At 48.9% G+C, this 13,613-nt stretch overlaps 1 protein-coding gene across 9 annotated transcripts in view; it reads right to left on the reverse strand.

Moving 5' to 3' along the window:
- Positions 1 to 13,613, reverse strand: part of LOC127577915 (liprin-beta-2-like) — a 285,732-nt gene that overhangs the window by 235,718 nt on the left and 36,401 nt on the right. The window contains exon 1 of one of the 9 annotated variants that reach the window (XM_052029582.1): positions 5,902 to 6,021. The exons of the other annotated variants lie outside the window; for them this stretch is intronic. The gene's annotated coding sequence lies outside the window, so the exon portion shown is untranslated. Of the gene's footprint in view, positions 1 to 5,901; positions 6,022 to 13,613 lie in introns of those variants that run through there. 9 annotated transcript variants of the gene reach the window in all.

Raw genomic sequence — 13,613 nt, forward strand, 5'->3', positions numbered from 1 at the left:
GGAAGGCAAAGCCATCCAATAATAGGCACACTGTCCTGTCACCTGCAGTCGCTAAATGGGTCACTGAGTCAGTCCATTCAGCAGAGCACAAAAGCAGTTTTGTTGGCTGTCTGTGTCGAGAGTGCTGAGTGCAAAGTTCTGCCTGTCTGTGCCAGGCACGTGGCTGTGCTGGTGACGGACACCCAGACCAGCGCAGGCTGGAAGATCACTCACTGCTTCTGCCCACAGCTACCACACACTTGGAAAAGGGCAGGGAGGCAACCTCCCCGGATCCGGGAAGTATGCCTCTGAGGAAGTCAGCGGGCAGGCTGGCCTCCCTGCCCAATGCAACCTTTGTCCAGAAGTGCCCCCACAGCTGGCAGCTCCCCTTCCATGCAGAGGATAATGTCAACTCTGTTGAAGCCATCCCGGAGAGAATCGCCATGCTCCAACACCACCTGGGTAGCCAGGTGGACGCCACGGCCAAGAAAGCTCCCCAGCACCTCTACTTCCTCAGAAGGCTAAGGAACCTCAGCAGGTCCCCGATGACATTCACCAATTTTTCTCTTTATTATTAACAAATGCACCTTAGAAAGCATCCTATCCGGATGCACCACGGCTTGGTACAGCAACTGCTCTGCCCGGGACCGCAAGAAATTGCGGAGAGTTGTGGACACAACCCAGTCCATCACGCAAACCAGCCTCCCCTCCACTAACTGCATCTACCTTTCCCGCTGCCTCGGGAAAGCAGGCGACATAATCAAGGACCTCTCCCACCCTGGACATTCTCTCTTCTCCCCCTCTCCCATTGGACAGAAGATACAAATACTTGAACACGCACCACCAGGCTCAAGGACAGCTTCTACCCTGCTGTTATAAAGACTCTTATACACTGAAGATGAATTCTTGATCTCTCAATCTTCCTCATTGTGGTACTATTTGTCTACCTGCACTTCACTTTCTTGGTAACTGTAACACTATATCCTGCATTCTGTTTTGCTCGTGGCCTCCTCTACATTGGTGAGAACAAACGCAGACTAGGTGACCGTTTTGCAGAACGCCTGCGCTCCGTCTGTAACCACGATCTGCACCTCCCCGTTGCCGGTCAACTTCAACTCCCCCTCCCACACTATCACTGATACGTCGGTCCTCGGCCTCCTCCACTGCCGGGAGAATTCCAAGCGCCAACTGGAGGGAACAGCACCTCATTTTACCATCTTGGAACCTTGCAGCCTGACGGCATGAACATTGAATTCTCCCACTTTAGGTAATCCCCACCTCCCCTCCTACACCCCGCCCCCTCCCCCCCCCCCACCAACCACGCTTCTTCTTTTCTTCCCTTTCTTAGCCTCTATTTTTTCTACCCCATCCCTTTATTTTCTCTCCTTATCTTTGACCCATCCCCCGGTGGATCTGCTCTCCCCTCCTCCCCCACACCTGCCCGTCACTATCTCTTACCTGCATCTACCTATCACCACCCTGTGCCACCCTGCCTCCCCTCTTTAGTCCACCTATCACTGCTCTGCTTTGCCCCTCCTATATATTAGGCTTCCCCTTTTCCGATCTTCAGTCCGGAAGAAGGGTCCTGACCCGAAACATTGACCTCCTGCTTTTCTCCACGGATGCTGCCTGGCCTGCTGAGTTCCTCCAGTATCATAGTGATTTTCATTCTATTTTGGTTTCCTTCTGTATGACCTTGATGTACTTACGTTTGGAAAGATGTGTCTGGATGGCATGCTGACAAAAGTTTTTCCACTGTATCTTGGTACACGTGACAATAATAAACCAATTACCAATCCTGACTCAGCCGAGAAGCCCTCACACCTTGGATGAAAAGTCCACTCCAGTGAACGCAAGCACAAAAACGTTGGCTGATACTCTCAGTGCAGTGTGAATGGACCCACAGAGGTGCTGCCCTACTCTGTCAGGTGGATGATGGCAGTATTTCCCCCCAGTATCCTGATCATTCAATCAACATCACAAAGAACCTGGATCATCATCATTTACAGGGCAGCACAATGATGTAGCGGGTAGAGCCACTGCATCTCAGTGCCCGAGACTGGGGTTCAATCCTGACCTCGGGTGCTGTCTGCGTGGAGTTTTGACCGTGGGTTTTCCCCTGGGTGCTCCGGTTTCCTCCCACATCCCAAAGATGTGCGGGTTGGTAAGTAATTGGCTGCTGTAAATTGTCCCGAGTGTGTGGGTGAGGGGTAGAATCTGGGGGGGGGGGGGGGGTGATTTTTAAGGGTGAGTGTCAATAGGTTGCTCGATGGGTTGATCCGAAAGGTCTGCTTCCATGCTATACATCTCCACTCATTAGGACAAAGGAAGAGGCCATTCTTCCCATCGAGTCCATGCCATCTCCCGGGGAGCCATCCCATCAGTTCCATACTGCAACTTATTCTCTCTCACATATCGCCCAGCAACTTCCCCTGGGTTCCTTGGTCACTTACTTAAACCAGGGGTAACTTACAGCAGCCCACTTAATCCACATGTGGTTAGGATATGGGAGGAAACCGGAGCACCCGGGGGGAAACTCATGCCGTCACAGGGAGAACGTGCAAACTCCACACAGACAGCACCCGAGGTCAGGGATCAAACCTGTGGTTACTGGACCACGAACCAGTAGCAGTAACTGATTTGCCACCGAGTCACCTGCATTGCTGCTTGTGGGAGCTTGCTGTGCCTAAATTGGTTTTCATGTTTCCTACGTTACAACAGAGACAGCACCTCGGTGTAAAGCACATTGAGGTTCAAAGGAATAGAGATGGTATCAGTGAAAGGGAGGGCTCCTGAGCAGACTTTTCTTTTAATGTAGAAGTCATCGTCACAGAGTTGAGCAGCACAAACAACACCTTCAGCTCACCACGGTGGCACAGTGGTGTAGCGGTTAGCGTGGCGCTATTACAGCACCAGCGACCTGGGTTCAATTCCCGCTGCTGTAAGAAGTTTGTACTTCTCCCCGTGTCTGCGTGGGTTCCCTCCGGGTGCTCCGGTCTCCTCCCACGTTCCAAAGACGTACAGGTTAGGAAGTTGTGGGCGTGCTATGTTGGCGCCAGAAGAGTGGTGACACTTGGCGGGCTGCCCCCAGCGCATTCTCAGTGATGCAAAAAGGACGCATTTCACTGGTGTGTTTGATATACGTGTGACTAATAAATATATTAAATAATGTCCATGCTAACCTCTTCATCCATCTACACTAATCCAACGCTGCATTAGGGCTGCATCCTTCTGTACCTTGCCTATATAAGTGTCTGTATAAATACCTCTTGAACGCAATGATTGTACCCAACACCACCACCTCCTCTGGCAGCATGGTCTAGCTATGAACCACTGTGTAAAAAAAAACCCTCATATCCCCTTTAAAACTCCTTCCTCTCAGCTTAAACCTATGCCTCTTGTTTTTTGATACCCGCTTCCATGGGAAAACGATTTTTGGCCACCTAACCTTTATGTGCCTCTCATCATCTCACACACCTCTCAGGTCACCCCTCAGCCTCTATCACTCCAGGGAAAACAAGCCCTCCCTTTCCAGTCTCTTCCCCATAACTAAAGTTCTCCAGTCCTGGTGAATCTCCTCTGCACTCCCTCCAGCACAACCACATCCTTCCTCTAGTGTGGTGACCAGAACCGCACACAGTACTCCAAGTGCAGCCTAACCAGTGTTTTGGAAAGTTCCAACACAACATCCCACTCTTATATTCTGCAGCGTAGAGCAAGGTTCCTGCTTACAGGCAATGCTTGTTAAGGCACTGAAAGCTTCATCAGGCTGAAACCTGCCCCCAGCTGCCGATAATCAGCTGGGTGTAAAATCACAGCCAGTCAATAACTGCTGAACTCGAGGATCGATAGGCTGGAGGTCAAGGGGAACAGAGCACAAGAACACAAAGGAACAGAACAAGGGGACAGCCTTCAAGAGAGGGTGGGCAACAGGGGTATGGGATGGAGATGGACTTCCCTGCCTACGTCCCTCAGACGCTGCTCGACCTGCTGAGTTCCTCCAGCAGATTGTTTGTTGCTCCAGATTCTGGCATCTGCCGGTCTCTTGTCTCCTCCCCTCCTGAAGTGCCCCGCACTCCGACTCAAAAATGTTTAGAATTCGTTTCTAAATCACTTCAAGACCTCCAGCCTTCCCCATCTCCAAAATCTCCTGCAGCTTGGCAAACCCCTCTGGGATGCTCCACTGACAGCTCAAGGGCTCCCAAGTTTAAGTGTCGCACCAGTGTAATAGGAAGGTGGGGTTCTGCTGCTGTGGGTACACGAAGTGAGCAAGGGGAGGTAAAGACAACTAAAGAAAGAAAGGAGAACGAGTGTGCAAGTGAAAAGGAACATGAGCAAACAACTGAGTAGGGAGCAACATTTACAGTGTCACTAAGGAGAGCTCAGTGATAATCCGGCACCCTCAGGATTTTGGTGCCTGCCAGATTTAATTTTTCCAGACTATTGCACGTTACTCCTGTTGATAAAAGGGAATTGAAACTGCTGGGTTACTTCAAAAACAAAATGTTACCATCAGATCATCAAAAGATGATAAAACACAGTAGTATAATGAAATTTCAGTAAGCCAGTTGAGGTTAAAGGGAGCTGGAGCACAGAGAGTCCAAGAAAAGGAGCTCCAGTGAGTTTTAAAGGAAACAGTGGGAATGGGGGCTTCAGTGGTTGAAAGGAAGGCAGGAATTAGGGCTCCAGTAAGCATAAAGGGAGCGTGGGAACCAGTGCCCCAGTGAGCCAGATCTGAACCATCAGAATCTCTGTATGATTGGACAGTGGATTACCGGAATGTTATGATGGGACCTCTCTGGTGCTCCCAAGCAGAGTATGGACTCATTAGGGCATCAGGTCCAAGGTTGAGTCAAAGGACAAGTACTGAAGAGCCTCGACAGGGAGCGGACAGAGAGGTTTGGGAAGGAATTCCAAAGCTCAGTGCCCAGGTATCCAAAGGCACAGCCACCAGTTGTGTTGCGATGAATACTGGGGACAATCTGTGGGTCAGAGAGCAGGGCTCAAGGCCAGGGGTGGAACAGAGAATACAACGAAAAAAAAGAGTCGAGAGTGAAAGAGAAAGCAAAGAGGTGTGCGTGTGTGACCAATGGCACAGACACAGACGCACCTGCGCACCCACTGATCAGGATGCATGCACACTGGCGAGGATACGTGTACACACACATGCTCGCGCGCACACTTCCCCAAATGAAAACATTAGCTTGATCCTGCATTAGTTCACCGAAAAGCCCCTGTACCTAAATTCAGTCAGATCTATCCAAGCACCAGCTTGGCTCTACAATTATCATTCTTTTGAACATAGAACAGTACAGCACAGGAACAGGCCCTTCGGCCCACCATGTCCCTGCCGAACTCGATGCCGAACTAAACTAATCCCATCTGCCTGCACATGGTCCATATCCCTCCATTTCCTGCCAGGTCATGTGCCTGTCTAAGAGCATCTTAAACACCTCTATCATATCTGCCTCCACCACCACCCCGCCAGCCCGTTCTAGGCACCCACTACCATGTAAAAAAAAACCTGCCCTGCACATCTCCTTTAAACTTTCCCCCTCTCACCTTAAAGCTATGCCCTCTAGTATTTGACATTTCTACCCTGGGAAAAAGACCATTCACCCTATCTATGCCTCTCACAATTGTGAGAACCTTCATTACTCCGTGCAAACACAGACCCCGTTTAGCCAGGAGCTAAACTCTGGGATTTCTCTTTAAAAAGCTGCCTTCTTGACTGGAGGAAGTTTCCTCCTGTGCCCACAGTCCAAACATCTGGTCCGGACAACAAACTGCAGCTGGTATTTTGCACTTTGAAAGCCAGCTTGTGAAGAGCAGGCACAGTGCATACCCAGGCAGGCAGAGGATTCTCCTGATAGTAATCTATCAGGAGTATCCTCGCTGCAGATCATCCACTTCCCCAGCTACCTCCAGCTCCTGGACGTCTCCGTTGAGGAGTGAAGGATCGGTCACCTCCAGGCTCAGTGCGGTTTCAGAGTCATTAATCACCCCAGTCCTGCACTCGACTGACGTGGCCCTCGAGTTCAACGCTCCCTTTACAAACTGCAGCTGCACAGAAGTCTGAGACACCAGGTCAATGACCAGCAAAACTCTGCCCACAGTGCTCAGAGTCTATGCACGCCTACCGGCCCGTGATTTATCCACATCGATGGAGGGAGCACAGAAGACAGTCTTTAAAGGGGGGGGGGAGAAAAAATTGAATGAAGCAAAAAAAAAGAAAATGTTTTCAAACCTCAGGACCATCCGAGTTTTAGAGGGATATGGGCAAATGGGACTAGCTCAGGAAGCAAGTTTATGCACAGCAAGATCCCATAGACAGCAGCAAGGTAATCTGCTGGTAGTGATGTGGGTTGAAGGGTGTGCATTGGGGAAGGAAGCAGGGAGTGCTCCTTCCGTCTTGCACGCACATGCGAGGGAACAGACGCTGCCAAAGTTTAATGGACCTCGTTAAATCTCATTAAATGAACAAAAATTTAATGGGAAGTTAAAACCAGGACAGGACTCACAGGGCCCTGGGGAGTGTTGTAGAACAGGGAGACCTAGGGAAACAAGGACATAGTTCCACAAAACTGGCAATGCAGGCAGACAGGGGTGGTGAAGATGTTCAGCACACTGGCCTTCATGGGACAGGGCACTGAGTACAGGAGCTGGTTATGTTACAATTGTAGATGTTGGTGAGACAGCACCTTGAATATTGAGCGCAGTTCTGGTCGCCAAATGATAGAAAGAACGCCATTAACACTAGAGAGGGTGTGGAAATGATTCACAAGGATGTTGTCAGGACTGGAGGCCTTGTCTAATGAAAGGCTCGATAGGCTGGGACTGTTTTCACTGGAGTATAGGAGGCTGAGAAGTGACCATATGGAGGTTTATAAAATCATGAGGGGCAGAGACAAGGTGAAAGCATTCCCCCCCCCCCCAAAGGAGGGGGTGCTAAAAACAAGAGGGCATAGGTTTAAGATCAGATTTAAAAGGGACATCAGGGGCAGCTTCTTCACACAAAGGGTGGTGCATATTTGGAATGAGCTGCCAGAAATAGTGGTTGAGGCGGGTACATCAGCAACGTTTAAAAGCCATCTAGATAAGTCCATGGATAGGAGAGGTTTGGAGGACTGTGGGCCAAACGCGGGCAGATGGGACCAAATGGCGCCCTTCAGTTGCTGTGGCAACCCTTTTATAGTTGTTCCGGTGATCGACCTTTGCAAATGGAACCAAGTAAATCCTGCAGAGCAAACATTCTCACAGTAAGGTGAACACCACTTTGGGTGTGAAAAGGACGGTTCCTGTTTTACCAGTTTCAATGTCTTTCTTTCAGGGTCAAGGGGAAGAGCAGAGCCAAGTCGTCGTTCCGAAGTATTCCTTTCCAGGATACTTACTGGGAAAATCCACATCCGGCAACAGAAGGGAGGGGATCACAGGGTCAAATCTGGCTCAACACCAACAAAAAAAAAGGCAACAGGATGTACCTCGCCTTGTCCCTGCTTTGTTTTGTCTGTGTTAGAAGCCACCAGTAGAATCCGCCAGGACAATCTCATTATCAAAATCATAGCATAGAAACAGGGTGTTCAAACCTTCTGGTCTGTGTCAGTACTTTTTTTAATCCACAAGGGTCTCCTTCCCTCTCGCTTCATGCCCGTATATCAAATATCAACAGCACCACAGGAACAGGCCCTTGGACCAACTGTTTTGCTGAATTAATTAAGCTAATGACACCTAACCCCCTTCTACCTGCACATGGTCCAAATCCTTCCATTCTCTGCATGTTCATGTGCCTATCCAAAGAGCCTCTGTTGGAGCTGCCTCCACTAACCACACCAGGCAGCACATTCCAGGCACCCACCACTCTCTGTGTAAAACATCATCCCTGGACATCACCTTAAATACATGCCTTCTAATATTAGGCATTTCCACCTTGAGTAAAAATACTGGCTGTCTACTCTGTCTATGCCTCTTATAGACTTCTATCAGGTCTCCCCTCAGCCTCTGTTGCTCCATAGAAATTAACACCAGTCTGTCCAACCTCTCCTTATAGCACATACCCTCTAATCCAGGCAGCATCCTGGTGAACCTCTTTCCGCACCCTCTCCAAAGCATCCACTCCTTCCTGTAATGGGGCGACCAGAATTGAATACTTCAGAAGTGCCTAACCAGAGTTTTATAAAAGCTGCAACATAACTTCCCGACTCTTGAACTCAGTACCTCGACTAATAAAGGCAAGCATGCTACACTAATGGAGACATCCTCTCCATGTCCACTCTATCCAGGCCTTCAGTATCCGGTAGATTTCAATGAGATCTCCCCCACCCCTCATCCTTCTGAACTCCCATTGAATACAGGCTCAGAGTCATCAAACGCTCCTTGTACATCAAACGCTCCTTGCACGTCAAGCCCTTTCATTCCCGGGATCATTCCCATGAACCTCCTCTGGACCCTCTCCAGGGGCAGCACATCTTTCCTCGGATACGGGAAAGTTACTGTCAACAAATACCGACAGGGCCTTGCCCTTCAGCTGTGTGGATGCAGCGGAGCGGCCTTCTCCAGAGGTTCCCCCCTTCCCCTCCTCTCTGTGTCTGATTACACAGGTCCCCTTGCAGCCTCGAATCCACCTGAGGCTTACGAGATGATAAGCTGTCGAACTGGATAAAAATTCAGCTGTCGAAGGATGAGGACGTTGGGAAATTAACATCAGGCGCCACCCAAATTCAAACCCGTCACCGGCTCCATAGCCCTTTCTGAATTGGATGGAGGAGGTGTCGAAAGTTTTTCTGCAGTCTAACCAAAAAGTTTTATAAAGCTACAACATAGCTTCCCAACTTCCGAACTCAATGCCTCGACTAATAAGGCAACCATGCCATACACTTGCTTTACACCTTCGATTTGCACGACACAAGAGTTAATGACAACCCTATCAGCTAAAGAGTTGGAGGTTAGACAGGGTGGCACTTCGGCAGTCCACTGTACAACACCCAAATCAATACACTCAGCCAAACGTCCACTTGAAGGGCAGCGGAAACAAACTACGGCAACTTCTCCGTAAAAGCAGGATCACTCCTCCAGGAAAGTGGGACACAGAGGATATAACCTGTACATTAAAGAAATCACAGCAAGGTGTCATCACTCTCCATGGATGCTGCCTGACTAGCTGAGAATATACAGCACCTGTAGGGCTGGTGTAGTCACTAAGCACGCCGACAGGGAGGCTGCTCAACTTGGGAGGCTGAGGGGAGACCTGAGAGAAGTTTATAAAATTATGAGAAGCATAGATACTGCAGATTTAGAGTCTTTTTCCTGAGAGTGGAAATATCAAATACTAGAGGGCATAGGGTTAAAAGTGAGAGGGGGGAAGGTTTAAAGATTTGAGGGGCAAGACTTATTTTGCACAGACGGAGAGTGGTAGGTGCCTGGGACAAGCTGCCTAGGGAAGTGGTGGAACCAGATATAAAAGCAATGTTTAAGAGACATTTAGACAGACATATGAACAGGTAGGCAATGGAGGGATATAGACCTTATGCAGGTAGATGTGCAGTTTAGATTAGCATCACGGTCAGCACAGACACGGTGGGCCGAAGGGCCTGTTCCTGTGCTACGTTCCATTTCCACTCAGGTCGCCCTCCCCTTCTATCCCTTTCTCCCCGTGACCTTATCCAGCATCCCCCAAACACACCAATCCCTCCCTGTTGGGGTCGAGTCCCACATTCCAACTGCTCTTCCGCTGAAGAAGATTCTCCCAAACGGATTTATCAACGGTCACCTTTTCTGAGGAGCTTCAGAAGCAGATTCCTCCGCAGATAAACACTGTCCCTACAACTGAAAGGGAGGTCTAGGAAAAACTTCAAGACATCCCCAATATCGTAACCGCCCCTCCTGACACGGAGTGATACTCTGTGCACGCGATAATCCTGGCACAGGATAAAGACTTTGTTGATTGGGGAAAAAAATCTTTCCAAGTGCCCAACAGACAATAAGACAGATGTTAAGTGCAAGCACTGTTGTAATCAGGATGACTCCCCACCCATACTTGTGCAGAACACCCCTGACTCACAGATACACCACCCAGTGGTGCTGCCATGTTCTCAGACTCTTAATTCTCCCTCTCTCAGTTATTCCGTTATTGGCACTTCTGCATTACGTAGAACATAGAAAACCTACAGCACAATTCAGGCCCTTCGGCCCACAAAGTTGTGCCGAGTATGTCCATACCTTAGAAATTAATAGGCTTAGCCATAGCCCTTTATTTTACTCAGCTCCATGTACCTATCCAACAGTCTCTTAAAAGACCCTATCATATCCGCCTCCACCACCGTTGCTGGCAGCCCATTCCACACACTCACCACTCTCTGAGTAAAAAACTTACCCCTGACATCTCCTCTGTATCTACTCCCCAGCACCTTAAACCTATGTCCTCTTGTGGCAACCATTTCAGCCCTGGGGAAAAGCCTCTGACTATCCACATGATCAATGCCTCTCATCTTATACACCTCTATCAGGTCCCCCCTCATCCTCCGTCGCTCCAAGGAGAAAAGGCCGAGTTCACTCAACTTGTTCTCATAAGGCGTACTCCCCAATCCAGGCAACATCCTTGTAAATAAATGCACTTTCTTATGCACGAACTCAGTTTGCACTGCAACCTTTGCACCAATCTGTTGCTTTGGGCTCGATGTATTTTTTGTTGCATTACCACCACTCTGTGAGCTTCACATGAACAAGGAATTTCATTGCACCCTGGTGTATGTGGCAATAATCTAATCTGCCCCCCCAGGAACACAGTCCCAATTACCCCCACGTGCATCTGCACATCACCACCTGTGCTGCAGTGTCTCCGAGACCCCACAGGCACTTCTCTGGTGTCATGGTGAAGGGGGACCCTCAATGGTGGCAGTGGGGCCATAATCTCACACGAAGCACGAGAGGAGAGGCCAAGCAGCAACACTTGGAAACTGCTGGCGATTTGTGCACAACCTGCTTTCATTCCAAGTCAGATGGGCCCAACACCTTCCACCTGTCTGCCCCCCAAAATTTCAAAGACACTTGGATGGGTACATGGATAGGGAAAGGTTTAGAGGGATATGGGCCAAATGTAGGCAAGTGGGACAAGCTAAGGTGGGTGCCTTGGTCGGCATGGATGAGTTGGGCCAAAGGGCCTGTTTCCGTGCTGTAATTACTCAATGACTCTGTCCAGCCCATCCACCTCGCTCTGGACTCCCCCCCCCCCCCCAACTTTTCCCACCTTGTACCTGAAGTGCGTCTCTCCAGTTTATAATTAACAGGTCTGTAACCAAGCCATCGATCACAAGTTTATTAGAGCACAAGATATAGGATCAGAATTAGGCCATTCGGCCTATCGAGTCTGCTCTGCCACTCAATTATGGCTGATTTTTAAAAAAAATTTCAACCCCATTCTCTCACCTTCTCCCCATAACCCCCTTTACCAATGAAGAACCTATCAATCCCCCTTACTTATCAAGAACTTCCTTAATGTTGTCATAAGCGTACATACACACGGTATTAATGCCACGAAAGTCAGCATTTTGCAGCAGCAGCACAGTACAAGACAAGGACAAACATAAGTTAACATTGACTTAACATGAATTATACATAATTTACCTACAGTGTAATCTGTTCCTGTATGCTATAGGTACACTATGAACACCGCGGTTATCACAATTCTGCCAAGCTTGGGAGATTGAATCCAGAATTGGGCCAGGACTGTTGCCAGGATCACACTGGAGATTCCAACAACATGAGGTTGATCTCCCAGAAACCACGGGAGAAAGATCAGAGGGGCAGAAACTATTAATATGGGTAAAAGTCATAATGAGGAAAGAAAGACAGCCGACACACATGGGAAGAGTGGGAGGGAGGGAGAGATGGATGGACTGGGTAAATGGAGCAGGCACGGTAGTGTAGCAGTTAGCGTAACGCTACTGAAGTGCCAGCGACCCGGGTTCAATTCCCGCCGCTGTCTGTAAGGAGTTTGTACATTCTCCCCGTGTCTGCGTGGGTTTCCTCCAGGTGCTCCGGTTTCCTCCCACATTCCAAAGACGTACAGGTTAGGAAGTTGCAGGCGTGCTGTGTTGACGTCGGAAGCGTGGCGACACTTGCGGGCTGCCCCCAGAACACTCTACGCAAAAGGTGCATTTCACTGTGTGTCTCGATGTACATGTGACTAATAAAGAGATCTTATCTTATGGGGGGGTGGGGGAGTGGGGTGAGACAGCACCCAGATCAGTCAAAAGGAGCAGACTGAGTGAACCAGCAAATCAGAATTTGTTTCAGAACACACAGCAATGTGAAGAAGTGACAGAGTTACGTAGAACAGAGGAAGGAATTGGCCAAAGTGCAGAGCGAGACAGAAAGAAAACCACTGAGACACAGCTCACAGAAAATTAAAAGGACTCTCTGTCACACCACCATCAATATTCATTTGTTTAAATATGAATGAGCTTTCTTAATATGAATAGGCCATTCAATGAAGGATTATAAAACGATAGTGAAGCCCACTGATTTATTGTAGCCGATTAAAATTACATTTGGTTCCAATCCTTTTGTGATTTACTAGGGATGTGTTGGCAAGAGATCGTTACAGGGCTAACACCTCCTTGTAACTGAGATCACTGGTTTAAGAGGACAGGTACGAATTTCATTTTTATTGCAAGAGATTCTGGATTTTAAGCATCTATTTTCACAATTCTGCTCTCTGACAAGAAACAGAAGAGCTGTTCAGGCCCTTGATGCTCTTCCACTCGTTAGCCCGAGTGCATTCCTCCACTTCCGTTAACCCACAACACCCAAACCAGCTGAACTTTTAAAGTGACCTCGACAGCTTTTTGTGGGCGAGAGTTTCACAACTTCTCTTCCTCATGGGTTCGAAGAAAAATTATTTCACAATTTCAATCCTTAATGTTTTGGCTCCAATTTTAAGTTCAAGCCATTATCTTCTGTCTCCAAAACACAGGGGGGGGGGGGGGAAGAGAAGAAAGAGGGCAGGGGGAGAAAGGAAGGTGGGGGAAAGAGAGGATAGGGAGAGCATACACAAGCAGATCTCTGAGACACAAGAGACTGCAGATGCTGGAATCTGGAGCAAATAAACCAAACTGCTGGAGGAACTCAGGGGGGTCAGGCAGCATCTGTGGGGGGAGAATGGACAGTTCGAGACCCTGCACCTTGACCCAAAACGTCGACTCTCCTTTTGCCTCCACAGATGCGGTTTGACTTGCTGAGTCCCTCCAGCAGCTGTTTATTGCCGCAAGCAAATTTCTTATCATTGTTGGCATGCCCGCTATCACACAGCTCCCCAAATACTTTCCATCTGCACAAGACCAAATTGGTCAACTGACAATGGTAATCATGACCCCTTCTTGGTCGCCCTTTTATTGTGTGATGTTTGCAGTTAGCAGGATGATAAGTAGTTGCATCCATCAGCAGCAATGTTGGGAGGGACGGGGTGCGATTATTTGAAGTCCTCACTCTGTCCAAGACCACAGCTCTCTAACCTTCCCCCTTCCCCCCTGGACTCGCCCATCACCTGAACGCACCTCTCCTCTGCCTGCGTGTGCTCCTCCCCCTCCCCCCCCACCACCTTATTCCGGCTTCTTCCCTCTTCCTTTCCAGTCCTAATG

The sequence above is a fragment of the Pristis pectinata genome, chromosome 14 (assembly GCF_009764475.1).
Source record: "Pristis pectinata isolate sPriPec2 chromosome 14, sPriPec2.1.pri, whole genome shotgun sequence".
In the NCBI taxonomy this organism is placed as follows: Eukaryota; Metazoa; Chordata; class Chondrichthyes; order Rhinopristiformes; family Pristidae; genus Pristis; species Pristis pectinata.